The following is a 26,915-nucleotide window of genomic DNA, read 5'->3' as shown; positions in this document are numbered from 1 at the left end:
ATGGTTTTAATGAAGGTGGGACATACCTTGGTGTTAAACTGAAATTAGAGTTATTGGTATAAACACATTCTTTGAACACTAACTCCTTTGTGTCAGACTTTGTACATCACAACAGACAATGCTCTTGGTACAATAGTTAGATAAAACTGACTAAAATGCATAAATCACATTGTAATGACATTGCATGTGTGAAAAACAAAGATTGAGTAAATTAAAATTTGGTATTATGGTAATATCTAGCTGTTTTTCCTTTGTAGGCATTTTCTTGTATTTTGGGTAAGGACAACTTTGCTTGTATAAGACAGAAAGATTCTACTGGGAGAAAGAGAAATCAGTAGAGTGTTTTCAGTCATAAGGGATTGGAACTAAAAAATTGAAAACTTCCTGGGATTCAACACCATGGCTAGTTTTCCCTGGAATGAACAGGGGCTGCACAGGAGTCCAGGGAGCTAGAAACCAAAAACTTCTACATGTCCAAGTGAACCAAACTTGCCCCATATCAATTTCTCATTGGAATAAGATGATCAATCCCTCATCCTATCTATTTAGCACAGGAAAGGGGTGTGCATTATATTATCTGTGATCTCTAGAGTTCTTCTATGTATTAGGTATGATATACAATCAAAGGTGCTAGAAATATGTAGAGGCAGAACAACTAGGCAAAAAACAAAAGCAAAACAAAAAAGCTGTGGAGAGACTGGAATACAGACAACAGACAGACCACCCAAGACACTGGAACTCTGACCCACACATCTGCAGCAGCCAGCCCAGGATGACAACTCAGAAATCCTGCAGCAGCCAGTTTAGGAAAATCAACCACCAAACTCCATAGCTATCAGCTCCAATTGGTCAGGACTTGGTTAATGACTGCCAGCTTCCCTAATTTTATCCCTGCTTCTGTCTTAGGACTATCCAGGGAAAGCCAAATATGGATCCCTGGCCAATCACATAGAATGCTCCTTCAAGTTAGCCACCTCCAGCTTTCCCAGGCCAATAGACTCATCACAACACAAATTTTCTACTGTAAAACTTTCCCCCTTCTTTGCCTACCTGTGAGACTCTGTCAAAACACAGTGAGGCTGGCTGCCTTCCTTCCTGTAGCAATCTCTGCATTAACAAGTTTTTATTTTCTCATTTAGGTGGTCTTCATTTATTTATATTCCAATAATGTTACAATACAATAATTGATAAATGAAAACATAGTAAAGATATTAATACAAATATAAAAAGGCAAAAAAGGAGGAATAAAGAAGCAAACAACATATGGAACAAAGGGAAAAAAAGTAAGGATATAATATACAGAGCAGTAATTACATTAAATATAACGAGAAAAAAAATTCTAATTCAAAATCAAAACTTTATCAGAGGGGATTTTAAAAAGGAGGGACCCACCACTATGTTAATTACAAGTTAAATCCAATTACATTTTGAATAAAGGGCACACAACGTGATTGAATATAAAATGGTAGAAATATATATTATGCAAAACTAAGCAGAAGAAATATGATGTGGAGAAATTAATAGCAGTTAAAATATAACCTATGTTTAATAGAACCAAAAATATTGCTAGAAATAAAGAATTATAATTCATGATGGAAAAAAAGCCAATTTAACATAAAGACATCATGCCTCTAGATTTGTATGCATCTGATATGGTTTGGCTCTGTGACCCTACGCAAATCTCGTCTGGAATTGTAATCCTTATGTGTTGGGAGAAGGGCCTGGTAGGAGGTGTTTGGATCATGGGGATATTTTCCCCTTGCTGTTCTTGTGATAGTGCATGAGTTCTCACAAGGGCTGATGTTTTTAAAAGTGTTCAGCTATTCCCTCTTCACTCTCACTCTCTCCTGCTGCCACGTAAGATGTGCCTTTCTTCCTCATCAGCTTCTACCATGATTGTACCTTTCCTGAGGCCTCTCCACTCATAAAGAATTGAGAGTCAATTAAACCTCTTTTGTTTATAATTACCCAGTCTCAGGTAGTATCTTTATAGCAGTGTGAAAACAAACTAATACAGCATCTAATAATATATCTTCAAACATATATAAAACAAAATTGTCAAGAAAAGGAGAAATAGCCAAGTGCATTTGGAGATTTTAGCACCCCTTTCACCATAACCGATGTAACATACAGAGAAAATTATCTGTAAAGACATAAATTGAGCAATGTGATTAACTGTCTGGACCTAACTGACATACGTCTGTTATTGGAAAACACTGTAGAATTCACATTTATTCCAAGTGCAGTTGGAAGATTTTCCTGAGCCATAAAACAGGTAACAAATTTCAGATGATTTAATTCACAATGAGAATGTTTTTTGGCCGGAGTTGCATTAAACTGGAAATCAACATAAAGTAAGTAAATTTGGAAATTAAGCACACCAATTCTAAATAGGTTGTGAAAAACAAAAAGTACTCATGACAAAAATTTTCTAAATTTTTAACAGTATTAAAAAAGAATGCATGAAAACACATAGGGTATAGCCAAAGTAGGGATTAAAGGGATTATATTACTTTCAAAGCGTATGTTAAAAAGAAAGAAAAAAAGTTGCAAATTAGTGATCTAAACTTCATGTCATATGATTCTTTATGTCAAAAAGTAAGAAAAAAAGAGCAAAAAAATCCCCAAAACAGAAAAAAAGGAAATTATAGAGATAAGTATGTAAATAGAAGAAAGATAAAACATTTAAATAGAGAAAAACAACAAAGCCAAAGGTTTGTTCATAAATTATTAATAACATTGATGAAAAACTATTGAGACTAATCAAAGATAGAAAGCAAAAGCAGAAATGACCAATATCAGGAGTCATATATGATTATCATAACATATCCTATAGACGTGAAGAATATTTAAAAGATACTATGAACAAGTTTACATAAATTTGATGATGTAGATAAAGATTTTGAATCTATGAATTAAAACATATAGATGAAAGAAGAAAAAAATGAACAATTTAAAATTTCCTATGACAAATAAAGACATTTAATTTGAAAAAAAAGTTTTCTTTAATGGAAATATTAGACCCAGAATGGAAATATTAGACCAAGATGTTTTCACTGGTGAATTCTTTCAAAAATTTAAGAAAGAAATAGCTCTTATGTACAAAAATCTTTCCAAAATCTAGAAAGAATTACTTATTAATTTTCTTCATGTCATCAACATAATTTTTATTTCAAATCCAAAAATTATTGTAAGTAAATAAGAAAGGAAAACTGAGAGTGAGGGAGAGAGGGAAGAAGGAAGAAAGAGAGAAAGGCAAATATGTTATTAGGAACATAATGCTTAAAAAATCGAAAATACAGCAATATATAAAAATGATAGTACATACTAATCAAGAGTTGTTTATTCAAGAAATACAAAGTTGGTTGAACAGTTACAATACAAATTTTGCTTAACAGAATACTGATTAATGAAATTTGCCTCATTAAAAACATAATCATCTCAATAAATGAAGAAAAAACTAGACAAAATCAAATACCCATTAATAACAAAGACTTTAATAATCTAAGAAATGAAAGGAATTTTAAAAAACAGACTAAGAATATCATTAAGCACGTTTGCAATGAACCTGCAGCAAACGTGTTTAATGGTTGCAGTAGAGCCTGTGAACTTTCTTTCTTACCAAGCAGTAGTGGGTAGGTGTTAGTTGTAGAAAGTGATTTATTATTTGCCTGATATTTATAAAGATATAACTTATTTCCATTCTGGAAGAGTATATGCATTTTGAACTGAATGTTTCTCAGATGCTAATAGCTACACATGGTATCTCAGGAAAGATTAATAACTAATACAGTTTAGCTCCACTTAAGTTCATTTCACATCGAATTAGAAAGACAGACTTCCTCTTATGGTGGACACACACTCTACTAACAGCTCCACATCATTTTTAGGTAGAAATGAGAGTTGTGCAACATTTGTTGAAGTGACGGTGAAGGTAAGAATGCCAGCTGTTAATGAGGGGCATCAGTAGCTGATGCTGTAACCCAGTAAATATGGATGCTTCTCTAATCAAAGCCTGATATTACCTTCCATTCACATTCTCCACTTGTACCATAGCATCATCAAACATCATTATTAATTTTTTACAGTCAATTTCCTCTGATAGCATATGAAGTTTTTGAGGGCAGAAACTTCATGGCAACTAGTTTAATGCTTGGCACCAAATAGGAACTCAATGGAAATTGCTGAAATAATTGCAAACCTGTTGTTACTATGAGTCATACTGAAGAGAACTGTTTTCATGTATAGGAACCTTTTCTATGAAACCACAAAAACATGATAAACATATATTATTCTAATCACATGATCTTTGTTCCATATAGGAGATTACTTAGAAAACTTACTGCACTCTTTAAATATGTAATAAAGTATTATCATGCCACATTTTAGTCATAAGTTTGGCTAATAGAAAAAGATGATAGATACCTCACTCCAAAGAGATATTTGACACCACCATCAGCACTTCCAAGTGTAGGGAGATAAAACTAGATTTGTACTTTTAGCCCACAGCAGGAGGAGAAAGTCTGAGGCAAGAAGAGAGAGCTGTGGGTCTTATGTGATTCCATATATCCAAGGAGAAGGGATGGAGAACCTTGTTACTTTAGCTGCTTAGAGAAAGGGGCAGTAGTTGGTCCACTTCTGAAAGCTTGTGCAAAGTGGATGCCATGACAGATTTCTAACCTATACCTGAGAAAAGACCAAGAAGCTCTGGGATGGCAGGCCTAGGAGAGGAGACTGTGTGAGGATCTATCATCCTGTTCTCATGAAGATGGCTGGGCAGAGAATAAATGGGAAAGTTCTGTAGATCAGTGTGACCCATGTAGGCTGCTTGCACAAGAACTGGATGCAGTTACTCAGATTCCATCCAGGTGGTCGACCGGACTTGTGGAAAAGCACAGGTCACAGGGAATAAAGCAGGAGCCCAATAACAGGAGGTTGACAAACCCTTGTTATTTTCTCCCTGGACACAGAGAAAGACTACATTTCCTTGAATGCTTTGCAAATATATCTGACTTCTGAAAAATACATTTATGTATGTGTTATTGTATATATTTAAGATATACAGCATAATGTTTTGATATACACAGTGAAGTGATTACTATAGCCAAGTAAATTAACATCTTATCATCTCACATAGTTCCCTTCCCTTTTTGCTTGTCGTAAGAGTATGCAAAAATCTACTCTCTTACAATATTATGAACTATAATCCTTATGTTTTACATTAGATATCTAGACTTATGTATCCAATAATACTGCATCTTTCTACCCTTTGACTTATAACTCTCCATTTTCTCCATCCCCCACCCCTGATAAACACATTCTTCCCTCAGTTTTTATGTTTTTTATTATATATTTTAGAGTCCACATACAAGTGGACTCTAAAAATCATGCAGTATTTTTCTTTCTGCCTCTGGTTAATTCACTTAGCGTAATGTCCTCTAATTTCATCATCCCTTTTGTTACAAATGGAAGGATTTCCACATATGTATACATGTTATATGTGCATACATATGTGTATATATGTATATATACTTTATGCATATATATGTATATATGTATACACATTTTATATATGTAGACACATTATATACATATGTGTATACACACATATGCATGTATGTATACTAGTTTTATGTATATATACATACATATGTGTATATATGTGTGTATATACTTATATACACATAAATATATACAAATGTTTTTATATTTTATTTTATTTTTTGAGACAGAGTCTCACTCTGTCACTCAGGCTGCACAATCTCAGCTTACTGCAACCTCTGCCTCCTGGGTTCAAGTGATTCTTCTCCCTCAGCCTCCTGAATAGCTGGAATTACAGGTGTGTGCCACCACGCCCAGCTTAATTTTTGTATTTTTAGTAGAATCGGGATTTCACTATGTTGACCAGGCTGGTCTCAAACTCCTGACCTCAGGTGATTCATCCGATTCAGCCTCCCAAAGTGCTGGGATTACAGGCACGAGCCACCTTACCTGGCTTATTTATATGTGTACACATGCACACATATATATATATATTTTTTTCTATCCATTCACACACACACACACACATATGTGTATATATATATATATTTTTTTTTTTTCTATCCGTTCACCCATTGATGGACACTTAGGTTGTTGCTATATCTTGGCTACTGTGAATATGCTGCGATGAACATGGAAATGCAGATAGAATATGTTCCACTCAATCAAAGATGGACAGAAATGATAAAGGCTACTTTAAGACTTAGCTTTTAAAATATCCTACAAATGATTCTCCAGTCAAGGCCTTGAAGGGCAGATGCTTTAGGTGATGTTCTCACATAGGTGCCTGGGGACCTGAATTGAATGTGTGGAGTGGAGGCTGTTAATGTTCACATCTGATTTTTACACAATCACATAAAACTTGCGTGTGAGTGTGTGTGTATGTGTGTGTGTGTGTGTGTTAAGCCACTGAGATTTGATGTTTTTACAGAACATGACATCGATGATCAGCTGGAAGAGAGAGAATTCTTCTAACTAGGGAGTTGCAAGTGAGAGAACCCTAGTAATGGTGGTGGCGGAGAGAGTGAGTGTTGAAAATTCCATGAAAGAGTGCTAGGAGAGAATGTTAACATGAGATTAATGAGATCTGCAGATGCAAATGGAGAACTTTATTCTCTAAAAGCAATCTGCAGATTGTGGACATACAACTCTGGTGCAAAATAAAAGTGTGCTCTGAGTGGGGGTGGTAGTCAGAGAGTTAGAGTTTATAAAGGCAAAACCCTGCAAGGCAGGAAAGAGGAGTCAGTGGAGTAAGGACAGGGTCTGGATTAGATGGTCTTTTAACCTCAATCACCAATGTCTCTTAATTGGCTAGTTCTAGGTGTCTGTTGGTGGTCAGCTCAGAAATTTCCAGATGCAGTTGTTTTCAGAAACTCTTTTCTGATTGATTGCTGAAAAACAGGTTCTGCAACACTTTATAAGAACACAGAGTGTGGCCACTCCCTCACCCTTCCATGGCCTCTTGGGTTTGCTTTAACTTTTGAACCATAGGGAGTTCATATTTTCTACAACTGGGGGCATGATTTGACCAGAGTGAATCCATTTTTCATGCCTGTGAGTCCCAAAGAGCCTGGTCACAGCTCCTTGAGAATATAGCAGGAGGGACCAACCATGTACATGCCCTGAATGTTATCCAGGTTCCAGAGAAGAGCTCTTTAAAGAGAATATATTGGATGTGAGGGTGATCTGGTTGCAACATCTGTCACCCTATTGATTGCCAGGGTTATTTTGGCTGATCTGGTTGGCTAGGCAGCCTTCCTCCCTCACCGCTCCATGTGTGTCCCTCATGAAGTTGTGTGCTTGGTCGAAGAGGATGACCATCCCCAATAGAGGAGGACTGGTCTTCCGTCAAGGGTATACAAGTTACTGAGCTCCCCTGATAGAACCTCCAAACAAGCTCGCAGGAGAATATATTTAAGTGAACAGTTAGGGACAAAAATAAAGTTGCTTAATGATTTCATTACGTGGGTTTGGTTGCTCCCTATAGCGATTAGCAGTAATTTCTGTTGTTGCTTTGCAAATATCATTATATCCAGAAGACGAATAATTCACAACATTTGAAAGAAAAGTATTCAGTTGTTCAATACAAAAGAAAGCATATTTTCCATTTTAGTAAAGCCTCTAAAATAAATGCTAATTTATTAAAATTGAGTGTATTTTTCTTTGAAATCTTTTGGATTTCATTTACTTATGTTGTCTATAGGATTGTGGTAGCCCAGTCATATTGGAAAATAATTAGAACATTGATGCCATTAAAATCCAAGGTAGTGTTTTTCCTTTGAAGTGATGGTAATGATAAACATCAGCTTATTCCACAAGCTTTTTCACTGAAACTGTAGAAGACTCTAATAAAGCTGGCAACTTTTCAAAAAAGTGAAAATGTTATGAAATGTAATGTCAGGCATTTTATTTCTTCACAGTGCTTTCATCTCACTGCAACCCTCAAGTCTTCATAGCACACCTCATGGGTAAGGACACTTATTGCTGTTATTTGTTTTTATTTTATGTCTTCAAAGTTATTCTAGCAAAGTGTTGCTGGGACTAACACTTCACTACCATTGCTGTCATATTAAAAAATAGAAAAAAGGTTTTAGAGAGCAAATGTTTTTGAAAAATATAGATTACAATGCACCAATTTCTTATTTGCAGCCTAATATTAATATTTTTGATATTTCTTTGTTCTGTATTAGACTTCTCTAAATGTTTATAATAGTAATAACTTTCATTTACCGGGTTCTTCATATGTCAGGAATGAGCCTAGGAGCTTTGTGTATATAATAATATAAAAAGTCAGAGAACTCAAGTATCTTTCCTAACCATGAATTATGATGGAGCTGGGATTTGTATGGAACTCTTACTTCAAGGCTACTATTTCCATATCAATATTCACCTCACTTTGATGGTCAAGCTTAAGAATTTTACAGCATCAATTAATTAACTTACTTGAGATGTCTAAAAAAATTCTTTGAAGAGTATTTGGTCTATAGTAATTTAAGTTATGGGATAAACTTACAAAAAAATCAACTCACACTACAACTCAGTATAAGTCAGTTGTGTAGAGAAAACATAGGTTCCTCAGGAGGCATTATATGTTTAGTATCAATAAGAAAAGGAAAAAGAATGATGAGGAGAAGGAGAAAAGTTTATATAGTCCCACCTGGTAAACTTATTGGAATAAATATAATTCACACTTTTGTTTTAAGAGATTCAGTGCTGACTCTCAAATCTCTGCCTTGTCTGTCATCCAACCCACTTCCTAGTGAAAATCCCTCTTCCCCTTCTCCAAATAGGGACTTCAGTCCATGATCACATGACTGGTCTCAGGTCTGGGTTCTGTGTCTTGGATCCTAACTGAGCTATTGATTCTATGTAGCAAGTCCCCAAGTCATAGTTGAGGAGTACAGGAGGTAAAACAGCAGGTGGGTGGCCTGAGATAATACTTTAGAGAGTTGTAAATAGAGACTAGAGATCCAGAAGATTCTCCCAATTGCTTAATGTGACCCTCCTATATCTAACCCATTGTCCTTCTCTGTGTCCTTGAATATGTCATCATTTTTCATGACTAGATTATCAGGCTCTAAAGAGAAAAAACACCATGCATTTCTATGCAACAATCACTATTTCTCACAACACCTAGTACACAAATTTCTGATGCTAATACTACTTACATGTGCTTTAAAGTGATTAGTTTAATGGAGAAAATTAACTGAATTGGAGAATAATGAGAAATAAAGACTGAGAGGCCAAAACAAGAAATATTTAACAAATGACTTTTAACACAAACCAACAGACTTTATATGTTCATTTATTACCTAAAAAGAAAAAAAAACCTACCAAATGGTAGGATATTTTAGAGAACAATGCAGATAAATATTATTTTAATGGGAACTAAAACAATTCTCCCTTCCCCTCCCCTTCCCTCCCCTGTCCCTTCCCTCCCTCCCTCCCTCGTCTACCCTCTCTCCCCTCCCCTTCCTCCCTCCTTTCTTCCTTCCTTTTTTCAATTCAACTGACAATTTTTTTTTTTTTTTTTTTTTTTTTTGCCAAGATGCTGTTAACGTGCTACATATAATTCTAGGTGCTTGGAATAAGATGTTAAGAAGTCAGATTTAGTCTTCGGCATCTGTATAGTGAATAATTAACTTTACGCAAAGGGATATCTGCCTTATGTCCAGGCTCCTGGGAGGTGACTTGTAGCCCTTGAAATTTCCTGACATAGAAGTTTCACCCTATTCACGGTGGACCTCTCAGACCAAACTTAATCATTCATACTAACAAGATGACTCTGGGTGACCCCAACCAGAAAGACCAATCATGTGATTAAAAGTTGGGGCTTTGGGACAGGTGACATTGATTGGCCTTTGGGGGCTGGGGGACTGGAGATGGAGTTTATCCCTGTGGACAGGACCTGAGTCATCTACGCCTATGCAATGAAGTCCTAGTGGAAGCTCTGGAGCCTAGGAAGCCTGGGGGCTCCTGTGTGGTGGTCCTCAGTGCTGCTGCGCATTCACACAGGGAGGGGAGTACACGCTGAAGACTCGGGAGCATAGCAATGGAAACCCCTAGCCCCAGATTCTGCCCTATGCATCCCTTCTTTTGCCTGGTTCTGATTTATATTCTTATGGGATGATCAAATCTTAATTGTAGGTGTTGAGGCTTAGAAGATGATACACCAAAGTACAGCACCTTGATATGCTGAAAACTTTGAACTGAAGGAGACCAGAAGGGCCTCAGAAGCAAGTCTCTCTGACCTCCATCTCCCTGTCTTTTGTTGGTCTTTCTCCCCCAAAGCAAAAGACAGAAATTACCCAAGGCAGGTCATAGAAACTAGAACTCCTCTTCCCCAAGGTGAATCATAAAGCCCAGAAAAATCACTTTCTTCTTTCTCTCTTGAAGACCCTCATTGCAAAGAAGTTCTGCCCCACATCTGGGCGGGGGTGGAGGGGGAAGAGAAGCTATACACAGAGACCAAGAAGATTCTGACCATACAGACCTTGTTGGGTTTCCCCCTTCAGTTTATTACTGTGAGGTCATACCCTTTTGTCCAATAACATTTCCACATGGCTTTCCATTCTTTGTTGAATCTGAGCACATAAATAGATACTTTCCCCTGGGTCTTTGGGTCTTCATTTCACAGAATTCCCTCATCATGTATAACTTTGATTAAATAAATTTGTTATGCTTTTTCTTTTGTTAGCCTGTCTTTTGTTACAGGGCTGTTGGCTGTGACCCTTATGGTGGGTGAGGAAAGTTGTCATACCTTTCTGCCCCTACATAAATATAGCACGTTCTTGGGCTCTGGGTCATTCTAGAGAAGTATCAATCATCATGGACTCTGTGAGCTCCCCCACAGCTACAGCCACTTAGTCTGAAGTGAGGGTTGCCCTGGGGAACCCTGCACCTACAGCTAATGTCAGAAGAACTGCCCACACCTTACAGCCTGGAGGACTGTCTTTTAACCTTGAGTTGGGCTAGCTCTGGATACTTCACAGGTCTTATAAAGTAGTGAAAAACAGAAAGAATTGGTGCAACAATGACAGGATATTGGGTGAAACTGTGTAGTGATCACACAATGATGAATGCAACTCTTGTATTCTCTGCTAAGTGTCTTTTCCTCTTTTGAGTAGACTATTTATCCCCTTTCTCTATTTCATTAAACTTCAGGCCATAAATAAATTTACCTTGCCCAAGCATTTTAATGAATTATTGGAACCAATAGCCACAATTAGATGTGGTTTGACCTTTCTCAAATACTATCTTTACTTTGGAATAATTTGCCTTTGTGATTTATCAGGCTTCTACAGTATAATATTTAGTAATAGTATTATGTCTTGTCTTGAAATAGTTGTTAGTTTATTATAAGGTTAATGAATTAAATTAATAAATAGTGAATTGCAAATATGCAATGTTTTGATAAAATTTTATTTTAAAGTTTAATTCTTAAAGAAAACTCCAGTATGATAAATTCAATTAATTTTACATCTGATAACAGATAGCTAAGAAGATGCTTAATTTTTTTTTTTTTTTTTGAGATAGAGTCTCACTCTGTCTACCAGGCTGGAGTGCAGTGGTGCTATCTGGGCTCACTATAAGCTCTGCCTCCTGGGTTCACGCCATTCTCCTGCCTCAGCCTCCCCAGTAGCTAGGACTACAGGTGACCGCCACTACGCCTGGCTGATTTTTTGTACTTTTAGCAGAGATGAGATTTCACCATGTTAGCCAGGAGAAGATGCTTAATTTTTAAACTAAATGTTAACTAATTTTTGATGCCTTCTGTGGTTTCATTCTGTTAAAATGAAATGATTTGTTTATTGACTTAACATGATGTTTTAAATGCAATGAAATTTATAGAAAAGGTAAAGCTTTGAAGCTGCTGTAGAACTGAAGGGAAGAATTCCACTTTACCCTCTGAAGGATCACAGAAAATTAACTGGCAAAAGGCAGTTCAATAGGAGAAAAGGCATCTACATTTATTTGATCATAGTATTATGTGACACGAGAGCCTTCAGAATGAAGACCCCCACATACAGGGGAAACTGTGCATTTTTATGCTTAGGTTCGACAGAGTACATATAGCTGTATAGAAACCTGATGAGATAAAAGGGTAGGATCTAATGCAGATAGACTGAGTGGGGACACCTGGCAGGGCCTGTCTGTCTCAATTCTTCTTGGCCTCTCTGCGTAGCTTTCCTTCTGTCTGGGTGTGAGGCAAGTCTCTGTTTGGAAAGGGAGTCTTATGACCCACAATCAAACAAGGTAGGTCAGACTATATTTTTAAGGCCAGTTTTGACACAGAATTGGTAGGGAAAGCTAGAGTAATTTTTAGGTTTCATGGCTGACTTTGGGGAAAAGAAGCTCAGGTTTCCATGACCTGCCTTGAAGGAGAGAATTTCTAGTTTCTAGGGCTGGCCTCGGGGGAGAATGAGGGGCCAGACACAGGAGGGCAGGGAAGAAACCTCAGCTACTGAGGCTGCTTTTGAGGCCTTCATTCTGAGGTATTCTGGGCCCCAGCACTGCCTAAGAGGAATAGTCTTCAGAAGGTATGTGCGCCTGTGTTGTTCCATCCAAGATGGGGCTGTTGAAATAGTGAAGCCTGCCACTGAGTCACTACCACGGTGGAAGAGCTCCATTGCTATTAAAGAACAAAACCAAGCAGGTATATGAGCCCCACAATGAGCTCAGCTCTATAGATTAGTTTGTTAATATATTATTTTCAGGACCATAATGTGCAATCTGAATATATAGCAAGAAGAGCCCTGTTTGATAATACATGCCATTTCACAATGATTATCTTTTTCTTTTTGAGCTAACTAGAGGAATCATGCTAAACTATTCTTGGCATAAATAAGGTTTGTACTCAATTATAATTCAAGACAGTTCCACCTAAAATATTTTACATTTTGTGCACAAATACCTTTCTATTGCATCTCAGTTCGTCTGCTAAAGGTGCTTTCTTCATGCTAGTTAAGCACACTTTTTCGAGAAGTTAACCGAAAAGTTAACTGAAATAGTCAATGAATTTCTGAGATTTGGCATACTTTCCTCTTTGTGGACCTGTTTTCTCCTCCTGTACTTATGATGGCGGGTGGGACAGGGACAATCCGACAGGCTAACAATTAACATTAAAAAAAAAATTATGAGAACTTTGTTTAAAGCAAAATTTACTTACGTGTAGCATTGTCATTCGGCTTTACAGACTCTGTCGTCTACCAAATAAACATCACAAATGATTCTGCTTACGAAATAACCAACACTCAGGCTCAAATTTTTCTGTGACTTTCTCATTGCAATGGCTCCCAAAACCTTAATTTATTAATCTAAATATGCTAAATTGCACATATTTCAGTATGTTCATCAAATTTAGTATTTCTTATAGTTAATACTTAAAAAATTTCCTCCTGTGTTAAGTAAAAAACACCTTGATATTTCATTTTTCCTCATGGATCGTAATCTTTTTTTTTTTTTTTTTTTTTGAGACGGAGTCTTACTCTGTCGCCCAGGCTGGAGTGCAGTGGTGCGATCCCACCTTCCGGGTTCCAGCTATTCTCCTGCCTCAGCCTCCCGAGTAGCTGGCACCATAGGCGCCCGCCACCACACTAGCTAATTTTTGTATTTTTAGTAGAGACAAGGTTTCACCATATTGGCCAGGCTGGTCTTGTTCTCCTGACCTTGTGTTGCACCCCCCTTGGCCTCCCAAAGTGCTGGAATTACAGCCATTAGCCACCACGTTCAGCCATAATCTTTAGTGAACTAGTAAAATGGTTTGCCTAAAAATTAAAGCCCTGGTTTGTACCATTTTCCATTCTTCATGATGTAAATACGCCCACCAGGCAGATTTCAAACTGTATATGTAACATCAGGGAAGCTGAGAAGCTGAGAAGAGATGCTAACAATCACCTTTCTCAAGCCTCTTCAAGCCAGTTCCATGCCTCACTCACTGTAATTTAGTTACCATAGAACCGGGGATGGCAGAACTTCTAAGTTACAATTGAAAAAATATATACAGAAATAAAGGCATCTTGGGGAAATGTTAACCTTTCCTAAATCAATACGTTATATCCAGTTTATAAAATAGGGTGAATGCTACTTTGGTGACTGTGTCATTAAACAATCTATGTTAAATTAATTTTGTAGATGAAAGTAATTAAAAACAACCTTAACAGAGAAAGTCCTTCTAGAAGTTTTTATTAGTCACTAAAGAGAAACATTATGATCCCTGAGAATTAACATATAACTCCAGAATAAAATGCAGATTTATATTGTTAATTTTTTTATTCTTATTTTCTGGGAATTTGAGAATAAAATTACCAGTTGTGAGAAAATGTAAATTGAAATACAGTAAAAAGGTTATTGAAGGCTGCAATTTAATCCTATTAAATACAAAGTATGAAGGAATTGGCCATTATTATCTTTCTTGTCAGTCAACGAAAAACAACCTGTTGGTAGGCAGCTTATGTCTGACAAATGTGTAGGACATTTGTTTTATTTATGCTTAGATCCTGAAATAATCATTGCATAATCCATCAGAAAATAAAGCTTTTTATATTAATAAGGAATAAAAACTGGGGACAAATGCCATTATGAATGATATTTACTTATTAATTTTCAATAAATAATTAATTTATTGATTATGGAAATACTGTGTTTTAGAACCATAAGGAGGAGAGGTTTCTAGTTTTAGGACTAGGTAAACTTGCATTCAAATGCCTTTTCTTCCATTTCATAGGCAGACAACTACCTGATAACTCCGAGTTTGTGTCCTTATCTGTGAAATGGAAATAACGACTTCCATTTGTGGAGTTATTTTAAGGATTATAGAGAGTGTTTGTAGAGCTCTTGGACAAGGTGGAATAAAGTAGAGTTTCAATTAACAGCAGTTCATAATAATAATGTAGGTGATTAGAGCTGGAATAAGCAATTTGAAGTGAAAATAAAATAAAATTACTGAAACCATTGCTTGTCTCCTCCTTGACAACATATTTGTTCATTAATAAATGTCTGCTCTTTTAAATGATTTGTATCTTTAATTGAAATATAATATTTGATTTTTCTTATCTCTATGAAACAAAACAAAAAGAAGTATAATTCTTTTCAAAGGCTTAGAATATCAGCTTTTTTTTGAAATATGCACTACAGAAAGAGAAACACCTTGAACTTACTTGGGAGACTTCCACAGGCTTTATTAAAAAGAACTTGGTGGAAATAAATACCACAAGTCAAAGAGATGAAACGACCCCATGGTTCTGTAAGTGATCTGAGTATTGTACAATCTCCCCTGCACTGTGAAGTACTCTTTTGCTTTGGTGTTATGAATAATATTTTATGTGAAGAATATTTTATGCAAATACTTTTGTCATCTTTTTATGAAAGTAATCCCATTTTGCTAGGGTGTCCAGGAATCTGACTTTTGTTTATAATATTGCCTATAAGGAAAAATGAATCCATATAATCATATTCGCAATGTGCATTTAATGGCATATAATCCCTTTTAAACTTGAGCACTATGCATATTTGTTATTTATGGCTATAATAAATAACCTGAAAACATGGATTAAAACAATAGATTATTATTACCTAATGGTTTCCATTGGTAAAGGATGTGTTTAGCTACATGCTTCATGGCTTAATGAGATTGCAGACAAGCTGTCAGTTGGAGTTTCAGCCATCTGAAGGCTTGGAAGGGGCTGACAGATCTGCTTCCAAACTCATTCATTGGTTTCTGACAGAGTCAGACCCTCCCTAGCTGTTGGCTGGAGATACCAATTCGTTCTCACATGGGCTTCTCCATAAAGTTGCTCTCATTATGCCAGCTTGCTTCTCCTTTTGTAAGGTATTACAGAAAGTAAGACAATGAGTGTGCAGAGAAATTCAAGGCAAAAGCCACAGTCTTTTGATAACCTAACAAAATCAGTGGCATCCCAGCATTTCTGCCATTTTGTATTTTTCAGTAATGAGTCACTGGGTCCAGCCTACACTGAAGTGGAAATGATTACCCAAGGGCGTGGATTCTGGGAGACAGAATACTGTGGGCCATCTCAGAGGGTGTCTGCCTCAGGCACTGGCTATAATGATAAAATAGAACATTGAAGAAGGAATGAGTGTACTGGATGTCTGTCTTTTATCATACTAGTTTTATTTTAATATAACTCTTGGAAATTGAACTTTGGAGTCTAATACAGTTCAAAACTGAACTGCCAACTTGATTTAAATCTTCTGTTGCCTTACTCCCAAAGCAGGCTAGACGTGTCAAGGGCCTTCAGGTGAGGAGATGGGTGGGGCTTTCTTTCACTCCTCACTCCCTTATTATCTTGAGTCTAGCCCAGCCATCCACCCACTCCTCTGTTAAATGAGTTAAATTGAGGGCTATAAACAGTCATAGTAATAGTAAAAATTTTAGACTTATAATTTTAATTAAAAGCATATTCCCAAGATTACAGGCCTCAGTAAAAGAATTCCCTTTTCTTATTAGGGGCACACTGGCATTGAATCGATTACTGTCTCCTTATTAAGTGACTCCCAGAATCCCAGGAATTTTCATACCATTAAACATCTCCTTAAACCAAATTTGCTACTCTTTCACACATAGGTGGTTAGCAAACATTCTGCTTTTGTTATTTTCCTAAAAGCATATAATAAATCTTCTTCTATGGAAGAAAGGAAAAATAACAGAAAAAAAGGAAGGCTGTAACAAGCAAACAACTTCTATTATTTGAACTGCTTTCCAGTGGCATATTTTTCTTTCTTCATAAACATTTTCATTCTGGGGAAATCATGTTTTATATTCATAGAAGGCAGACTAAAGGCACTCAAGATGCCATATACTACTCCATGGATATTGTGAATATAAAGAAATTAACCCAGATGAGCTCAATATGATCACAAAGCTCCTGAAAGCAGAAGAGAAAGGGCATTTTAAGAACCAGAAAGGCCCCATGTACCAAGCCTGGCTTGATGATGAAGAGGCCACATGGAAAGTGTGGAAAGAAACTGAACTTTGACACAACCAAGAATTTTAGAAGAGGACCCCACACCTCAGATAAGAACAGCAGTCCATACTGACACCTTGATTTCAGCCCCGTGTAACCCTGGGAAGAGAATCCAACCATGCCATATGGGACTTTAGACCAGAGTAAGGCGAGCTAATGAATGAGTATTGTTTTAAGATAGTAAGTATGTGAGATTTTGTTAGGGGAGCAATAGAAAACCTATATCATGTTTTTGTTTGTTTTACTTGGATGGCTAAATATATTTATAACAGAGAGTGTGCACAGATTGAGGGGTATAGACCCTGGCTCCTTCTATGGGTGAAAATGTGAGATTGAGATAGATACTCCTTTGGTCCTGGGCAGTGGTTTGCACCTGTGCATGCATAAGAATCATAATCACTTTATAATCAGTTCTGCATTAATTGGCCTGTTCCATTGAGAAAATTATCCACTAAACTTTTTTTTTTACTTGACATAAATGTTTCATGTAATACAGCATGATCTCAGGCTTACTTCCTGTTTTCCTCTGCACATACCTGGCTCACCTAATGTGTCATAATCCCCCATTATACTAAGTGTGTTTAAATACTTAACACCATTTCCTGTTTATATATTTGTTCCTACAGATCCCTTAGCCTCCTGATCATACAATTCCTGAAAGTTAAGAGATGTGTATTTTGCTTACATTGATACCCAGCACTTTGCATAGGCGACTGTCATGTGTTCAATGCTTATTTAATGAATAGTTTACTTAATGAATAATTGGATCTTATTTTTATCAGCTATCAAGTGTGCTTTTTTATTTACTATCTGTCTATATAAATGCATTTACTTTTTTCTTTTTCAGTTCCTAATTTTGAGAAACCATGTTTTCACTAGACCGGCTGTTTCAAGTTGTTTCTATTTCAAATAGGAAACTTTAAAGTTTCAATGCCAGAAATAATAAATCTAGGTTATTATAATAAAAAACACCAGAAAAGTATTCACTTTTGATACAACATGTGGCTTTATAAAGTTTTCTTTTATAAGATTTGCACACTTAATACATGACAGATCTTTAGAGAATAGTAAATGAAATGATATAAATTTTTTTCAAAGAAAATAATTCTATAATGATAAGAGATAATTAAAATAATTAGTAAATGTTCCAAATTTATGCTGTTTAGCAGATGTAGTTCTAATAAAAAGAATTAGATATATGCAATTAGCATTAAAATTCTAAATTGTTTTCAAATATTAAAATAATTGCCAAGAGTTTATAGATATGCCAAGCCATGACAGCTTTTCTCTAATTGTGAAATTGTAATACATATGTCATTGCAACGTACGTTGTGCATACAAACATAAACCACAAGTAGTTGACATGGAAAACAGGTATAACAGCTGCTGGAGTAAAATTAATGTTTTCAAATTCTTAGAAGATGAATATTTCCTCTTGTGCACTCATAAAACCTGATGGAATTTAAGATCTCAGTTCTGGTAATTAATTTGGACAGACGTCAGAAAAAAAGGATCTAAGAGACATAATTGGGTGATGTCACAGAGCATAGCAATAAGCAGATGTGACAGTCAGAGTGAATCCCCGCCACCCCCGATAAGAAATACCATGGCTATCGGTGCTTGCACGGGAGAACTTGCCATGTGTGAGTCATGTGGACAACTGCTTACTCAAATGCTGCTAAAATTGTATGCATCATAGTTGCATGGAGAAATGCTAAAACACCTTTCTTATGAATATATATACTCATGTAATTATGTATGATATAAAATGATGTGTCATATACAACAAGCATGGAATACATTCTATTGATGTTACTATGCCTTCATCACTTATGTATCCACATGACATTGCAGTTTCCCCATAGAAGATGATGTATACTTCTCAGTTCCATAGACGTTTGATTGATCTTTGTCCAATGGGGTGTCAGCAGATGTGACGGGAGGAAAGGACCAGTTTACACTTGCCATCAGCTTGAGAACATGCATCAAGTAACCCAAGGTCTAAGATATGAGAGAGAAAGGTGGTGGAGGCACTCTATACCCAAGCTACAGCTTGGAGCCAAGCCCAGGCAATCCAATCCTAGGTCAGACAACCCCCAGCCAGCAGAGCTGGGTGAGCAAGAATAAATGATTGTTGACTGGGGCAATGAGCTTTGGGGTGGTGCATTACATGGTATTGTTATGATAACAAGGGACAGGATGCCTTCCAAAGTAACTAAACCCACACACAGAAGGATCCCCGAATATTCAATACATATCCAGTTAACCTTAATATAGTTAAAACATGTTGATAAGAATGCTTTCCTTCAAGTATTTCCACAGTGGCACTATTAAAGCCAATAGAAAGACTTTTCGGCAGTAACTGAAACCTCAAATGTTGATTTTCCTTTCTGTATTCTATTCCATTTTTCCCTTAGGTGAAAAAGCAAAAACAATTCTGGGAACAGCATGGGAAGAAAAACTCAGGCACAGTCTAGATTTTCTGACAAGTTCCCCATTATATTGAAAGCAAAATGCTGTATTTTATAGTCTTGTCACACCATGTAGTTACTAGCATGCACTCTGGACAACATTTGAGCAAAGAAAGCAGGAAAAGGCACATTGAACAACCTACTGTGAGGACTGCAGGAGTAGAAAACTCTCAGCTGTAGATATCGAATAAAGAAAGCCTAGTGTAAGGGCTGGAAAGAGTTTTCATTTTGTTTTGTGATGTTTGTAGACTATACTCTTGCAGGTGTTGTTAATACACCTGCACGTTTTACTAGTTCTGCCTGTTATGATTTCACATATCAAATATTTCTCTTCCAAAGGGTTTCATTATTTGTATTTTATTTCCCATGTATTAATCACTCAACTCAGATAAACAAATATAGCAAATCTAGTTAGATCAAATAAATCTAGTTTGCTAAAGACAAAGAGTATGGGATCTTTGACTCTAAACAAGTTAATAACATTCTGTTATTTCATGCCCCAAAAAGACAAGAAATGAGAACCCCTGAGGCCAAAGTATTAGGTAAAGGTTTATATTCATAGTTGTTGCTACGTGCAAAATATAAAAGGAAATTTTAAAATGAAAATGAGATCATTATTAATAAATAATAATTAATTAACCATTAGTAGTCACTGGTGCAACCACATAAGCTAATATTCTTCTAGAATTTCACTTTGTTTCTTTGCCTGTTCTTTTATAATTGTACAGGATATTTAATTTACGTTTTTCCTGGTATGATAACTTTTACCCACACTTGCACAATAGGGTGTATACGCATTTAAAAATGAAACAGCTGAAGTTGTTCTGAAAATGTCAATAAATGTTTTGCATTTGTACATACATTTAAAGACAAACTTGGAACTAAAAAAAAGCCTTTCATTTATTTTTTGTTGTTGTTTTGTTGTTGTGGCTTATTTATTTTTCTTTTTTGATTATTTGCTAATACCATATATTTAATTTAAAAACTCAATTTAAATGTGTCAGTGACTGTTCTAAGAATTTATAACTATACTGTATCATTTTTTTTCATGACTGAAATTAGCTTTGTTGTTTTCAAGTTATAAAATTAACACACAGTCGTGTAAAACATTTAGGATAATATTAAAACCCCAGGAGTAGAAATAGAAACAACTCCTGATGTTTTGATATATAGCCTTATAAAATACAGAAGTTTGGAACTTAATTTTAATGTGCTATGTACTTTTTAAATGGATTGCTATACCTAGGAAAAATAGTAAAATAGGCCAGGTTTTTTTTGATTCGTCTCAAGTCCTTTTCCCTTGATTTCTGGGATAGGCAGCACCGCCCTCTTTTAAAGGCATATGGTATCCTTCCTACAGATGTCACAGGCCCTCCACTGAGGGATTCTGACGTGTTAATGCCATAGCTTTTCTGTGTTCCAACCCCTTTCTCTTTTTTATAGTGATTTCTAATCAACAGGTTTTTTTGTTTTTTGTTTTTTTGGTTTTTTTCTTTTCTGAGATGGAGTCTTGCTCTGTCGCCCAGGCTGGAGTGCGGTGGCGCTATCTTGGCTCACTGCAAGCTCCGCCTCCCGGGTTCACGCCATTCTCCTGCCTCAGCCTCCTGAGTAACTGGGACTACAGGTACGGCCACCTCGCCCGGCTAGTTTTTTTGTATTTTTAGTAGAGACGGGGTTTCACGTTGTTAGCCAGGATGGTCTCAAGCTCCTGACCTCGCGATCCGCCCGTCTCGGCCTCCCAAAGTGCTGGGATTACAGGCGTGAGCCACCGCACCCAGCCTCAATAGGTTTTCTGAGTGCTTTTATTTTTTTATGCCACTGTTTGTAATAAAATAAATTATCATTTGTAATAATAATACAAATCAGAATATACACAATTTGTATAATTGTGATAACATGTCGATATATATAAGATAGTGTTTGCTCATTTACGTATTAAGTTTCTTACTTCAATTGAGACATTACTGAATCTAGGAAGTAAGTGATAATATGGGGTAGGAATTGAAAAGTTATTCTACAAAAACAAATTGTAGCAAAGAGGGTGGCTGTAGTTATACAAATGCATTTTGTTGATTAAAAGTCTTTACATTAAAAGAAAATCTAGCACAGATAATTTTTTCATAATTTTTGCAGCATTGTTTTGGTGAAAATGACCATAGAAAATCTGCAACTCTAAAAATATCTGTAGTCAATAAATGTTTACTGAATGCTAGTGAGCAATATAACACAAATGAGAGACTCCACTTTTTAGCCTGAAATATAAACATAAATTTTATCTTTTTAGATTGCCCCTCAGGAGATAAAATAAATATTAACTCAGAAGTAGACACTTATAGCTACTCTTCCAATATCCATTCTCCTCTCTCGCAGAATGCCAACTTTTTAAGGCAGTGCTGTGTCTTACCATAAAATGACCTTTACTGGCCTTCTATATAGATAGGAGTTGTCCTGGAAACAATTCAGGGGCCAATTAGAAATGAGTTGTTGGAGTCGGGTGTGGTGGCTCACGTCTGTAATCCCAGCACTTTGGTAGGCCTAAGCGGTCGGATCACATGAGGCCAGAAGTTCGAGAGCAGCCTGCCCAACATGGCAAAACCGTCTCTACTAAAAATACAAAAATTAGCTGGGCATGGTGGCGGGCCACTGTAATCTCAGGTATTTGGGAGTCTGAGGCAGGAGAATCGCTTGAGCCAGAGGGGACGAGGCTGCAGTGAGTCGAGATTGGATTATTGCACTCCAGTCTGGGCAATGAGAATGAAACTCTATCTCAAAAAAAAAAAAAAAAAAAAAAAGAAAGAAAACGAAAAAAAGAAAAAAAAGAAAAGAAAAAGAAGACAGAAAAGAAAAGAAATAAGCTGTTGGGAAAGGCTTCTTGAATGCTAATGCTATTTAAAAAGGAGTAGGCTTAAATAAAGTAAAGATGTCACTGGCCCTTTGCCCTTTTCCTTCCAGAATGTGGATGTGATGGTTTGGGAGACAATTCTCCCTGGGTCGGGTATTTCTGCCTGTCTTGCAAGCAAGGCTCCGACTACCATCTGTTCCAGAATATCCTTTCAAAGGCCTTTGTGAGCAAATTGCCTTGGAAGATATAGTATCTCTCTCCAGAGTAAAGGACAAGGCCTAATCACGGAGCACAGCTCAGAGCTCAGCTCCTGTAACATAACCCTGTGCACGTGCAGGCCTCCCTCTGGGTCCGTCTGCATGGTAGTCAAAGGCAACAGTGAGGATGCTCATGTTGCCTGTTGAGTCCTAAAGCACATTTTCATACACAAGAGTCTTGTGACTTCTACCAGCATCCATAAAATGATGGCAGGGTAAATTGTAATCTTGCAAGCAGGGTAGAAATCTCAGAACTCCAAGTTTTTAGCAGGTGGCTGGGGCAGATAAGAGTTTTATAGAGATAGCACTATGATTTGGTCTACAATCCATTTTGATTTAATTTTTAATTATGAAATGATGTAGCGTTCTTTTTTTTTTTTTTTGATGTGGATAGCCAGTTCTCTCAGCACTATGTTCAAAAAGACTGCTCTTTCCTCCATTGACCTTTGTTAAAAATCAGTTGACATTACATGAAAAAATTTATTCCAGGACTCTCAATTCTATTCCCTTGATCTATATGGTCATCCTAATAGTACCGTATTTCTTGATTATTTTTGCCTTATAGTAAGTTTTTAAACACAAAGGTGTATGCCCTCCAACTTTTGTTCTTTTTCTTCAAGATTGTTCTAGTTATTTTGAATCCCTTGTATTTTCATATGAATTTTAAGATAAATGTCATTTTCTGCCAAAAAGATCACTGGAATTTTAATAGGGGTTAGGTTGAATCTGTATATCAATGTGGTGTGTAATGACATCTTAAAAATATTGTGATTCAATCCATGAACATGTAATATCTTTCTATTTATTTGTCTTCTTTAATTCTTTTCAACATTTTGCTGTTTTCAGTTTAAAAATCTTCCGTTTATTTCTTAAAATTTATTCCTAAGTATATTTTTGATATTACTTAAGCGAAATTATTTTGTTTCATTTTTATATTTTATGACCAATATATGGAAATATAGTTTACCTTTAAAGTAAAGATTTAAAAATCGTATAGTATTTTTATTTGTGGATTCCTTAGAATTTTCTGTACATAATATTCTATCACCTGCAAATAAAATACGACTTTTTCCTTGTCAACTAATACATCTTTTATATCCTTTTCTTGCCTAATTGCCCTGGTTAGATTCACCAGTACAATGGTGAATAGAAGTGGCCAAAGCAATAATTCTTGGCTTATTGCTCATCTTAGGGAGTAAATATTCTGTGGATTACAATTAGGTAAGATGTTAGTTATGGGTTTTTCACAGATGTTATCAAGTGAAGAAATTTCCTTCTATTCTTTGTTTTAATCATGAAAGAAGGTTGGATTTTACAAATATTCTTTCTAAATATTGAGATTATCATGTGGTTTTGTCCTTTATTCTATTAATAGAGTATGCTTCATGTATGTATTTTTACAATAAAGCAATCTTACATTCTTGTGATAAATCCAGTTTTTCATGGTGTATCCTTTTTTACATATTGCTTTGTTTTGTTAGCATTTTATTGAGGATACAATTGTCTATATTTTTAAGGTATACTGGTCTGTGTACCTTTTCTTTTCCTATGGTGTCTTTATCTAAATGTTTAAAGAAGAATTAACATAAATCCTTCACAAAATTTTCCAAGAATATAAAGGGATTTAACACTGCCAAACACATTGTATGAGGCCATAGAATAAGATGCCAAAACTAGACAAATCATCACATATGAAAAACATTTTTTCATTGATTTTTTTTTCCCACTGTTTTCTAGTCTCTGTTTTGTTGTTTTAATGCTATGCTTTACTTTCTTCCTTCTGCTTGCTTTGGGTTTAGTTTGCTATTCTTTGACTATTTCTTAAAGTGAAAGTTTAGGCTGTTGATTTGAGAATATGAAGCTATTGATTACAATTAAATATGGCAGGTTTTCATTATACACGTATACCTAAGCCCTTATTTAGCAGTATTCCATAAATAAGTTTGTTGTATGTTCAATTTTCATTCATATCAAAGCATTTTCTAATTTCCATTATGATTTTTTTCATCAACGTGTTAGTTACTTGGAAGTGGAAGTACTTTAATTATTTGCTTAATTTCTCTATATCTGCAAATTTCTCAAATTTTCTCTTTTTGTAAATAGACATATTGGAGTGCAAAGGTACTAGAGAAACACATGTGAGATAATAGTAGTTTATGTTTGCTATTCAATCACATCTATGTAAATGTATTTTTTGTTTGATATAACAAATTATAATAAAAATTATAATTTAGACCAGGTGCTGTGGCTCATGCCTGTAATCCCAGGACTTTGAGAGGCCAAAGTGGGAGGATCATGAGGTCAGGAGATCGAGACCATCTTGGTTAACACGATGAAACCCCATCTCTACTAAAAATACAAACAATTAGCCAGCCATGGTAGTGGACACCTGTAGTCCCAGATACTCGGGAGGCTGAGGCAGGAGAATGATGTGAACCTGGGAGGCAGAGCTTGCAGTGAGCCGAGATCGCACCCCTGCACTCCAGCCTGGGCGACAGAGCAAGACTCTTTCTCAAAAAAAAAAAAAACTAGTTCTAGATCCTTGAGGAATCGCCATACTGTTTTCCATAATGGTTGAACTAGTTTACAATCCCACCAACAGTGTAAAAGTGTTCCTATTTCTCCACATCCCAGCCATCCCATTACTGGGTATATACCCAAAGGATTATAAATTATGCTGCTATAAAGACACATGCACTCGTATGTTTATTGCAGCACTATTCACAATAGCAAAGACTTGGAATCAACCCAAATGTCCATCAGTGACAGATTGGATTAAGAAAATGTGGCACATATACACCATGGAATACTATGCAGCCATAAAAAAGGATGAGTTTGTGTCCTTTGTAGGGACATGGATGCAGCTGGAAACCATCATTCTTAGCAATCTATCACAAGAACAGAAAACCAAACACCGCATGTTCTCACTCATAGGTGGGAACTGAACAATGAGATCACTTGGACTTAGGAAGGGGAACATCACACACAGGGGCCTGTCATGGGGAGGGGGGAGGGGGGAGTTATACCTGATGTAAATGACAAGTTGATGGGTGCAGCACACCAACATGGCACAAGTATACATATGTAACAAACCTGCACGTTATGAACATGTACCCTACAACTTAAAGTATAATAATAATAAATAAATTTTAAAAAAAAATTATAATTTAATAATACAAATATGGGATTCTAAATTAGTTCACTTAAGCCTAAGGACATTTAGGAGGGTCAAAACCATCACAATATATTCTCACAAGGACTAAATGGAAGAAAAATATTTTTAAAATGTAGTACCATAAATATTTTCATAAATCAAAATGAGCATTGCATAATTATTTCAGTTCTGTCTTTACAGGGAACTGTTTGCCTAGCCATAGATTATTTAAAAAACCAGGCAACATAAAGGGGATGAAATATCCTGTTCCTATTTAAAAATATATTTTTGTTATCACTAGAATGTATAAACTGAAGGCAAAATGATACTTCTTTGGTGGTATCCGGGAGAACACAGACGATCTAATGAAGAAGAGTTCGAGAGCTTCGGCCACCCATATGTGATTATCTCCACCTGCAGAACTTTATAAAAAGATATATTGAAAATATGAATAAAAGATAAAAACACGTTAAACCTTTTGAGAGTATTTAGCTATTGGACAACTACCTGATTGATAAAATTATTACAATGATAATGACAGGAAGGAAAGAACATTAATCAATATATAATTCCTTTAAGCTCAAATCTTTTCTAGAGCTTTCTCCCCATGTTTTTTATTGAATACAATCAAAGCCAGTTTCAAAAACTGTAGCAAACATATTGTGTGCTATGCTTTACCAATAACATTTCTTTCCTGGTGCAAGATCACAGCCCCTTTTGCTAGTGTCATCTGTTATCTAGGCATGACATGTTGCTGCAGTTTGTCTACTCCATCTCATTTCTACCATCATTTCTCTTAGGTGTCTACCACGTGGTAGGCACTATTCTAGATACAGAATTCTGAGCAAATATAGTTAGGATTTGAGTGGTTTTTGAGTTTAGAGTTAGTGAGTGGTATTTGAGAAGAAATAATTTTAAATGTAGGGACGAAATGCAGCTGAAAGGAATTCTTTCTCTTTATATCTCTCTTTCTTCGACATGCTTAGTTCTCATCACATGCCAGGCCCCACATGCCAGTCCTGCTGTCTCAAGCTTTGCTGGAGGTTGGACATTGTCATCTGCGCCACTGCCCTGGAAGCAGCGAGGCAGAGCAGCCACAGGTCACAGCATCAGAAAGCCTTCTACAGAGGAGTCTACAGACTCTTCTTGAACTTGGTATATCTT

The 26,915-nt window shown here is 36.1% G+C and overlaps 1 long non-coding RNA gene across 2 annotated transcripts in view; it reads left to right on the top strand.

The window, feature by feature from the left end:
* LOC105495670 (uncharacterized) overlaps positions 1–19,669 on the top strand; it is a 42,355-nt gene extending 22,686 nt beyond the window's left edge. The window contains exons 4-5 of one of the 2 annotated variants that reach the window (XR_011606525.1): positions 7,962–8,009; positions 19,445–19,669. This is a non-coding gene — a long non-coding RNA (uncharacterized lncRNA). Of the gene's footprint in view, positions 1–7,961; positions 8,010–10,188; positions 10,676–19,444 lie in introns of those variants that run through there. The other variant, XR_011606526.1, reaches the window with a different exon arrangement.
* The last annotated feature ends 7,246 nt before the right edge of the window (positions 19,670–26,915 follow it).

Source organism: Macaca nemestrina, chromosome 8, assembly GCF_043159975.1.
Source record: "Macaca nemestrina isolate mMacNem1 chromosome 8, mMacNem.hap1, whole genome shotgun sequence".
Classification (NCBI taxonomy): Eukaryota; Metazoa; Chordata; class Mammalia; order Primates; family Cercopithecidae; genus Macaca; species Macaca nemestrina.
The sequence above is the reverse complement of the archived record's forward strand: the minus strand, read 5'-3'. Positions and strand labels throughout refer to the sequence as shown.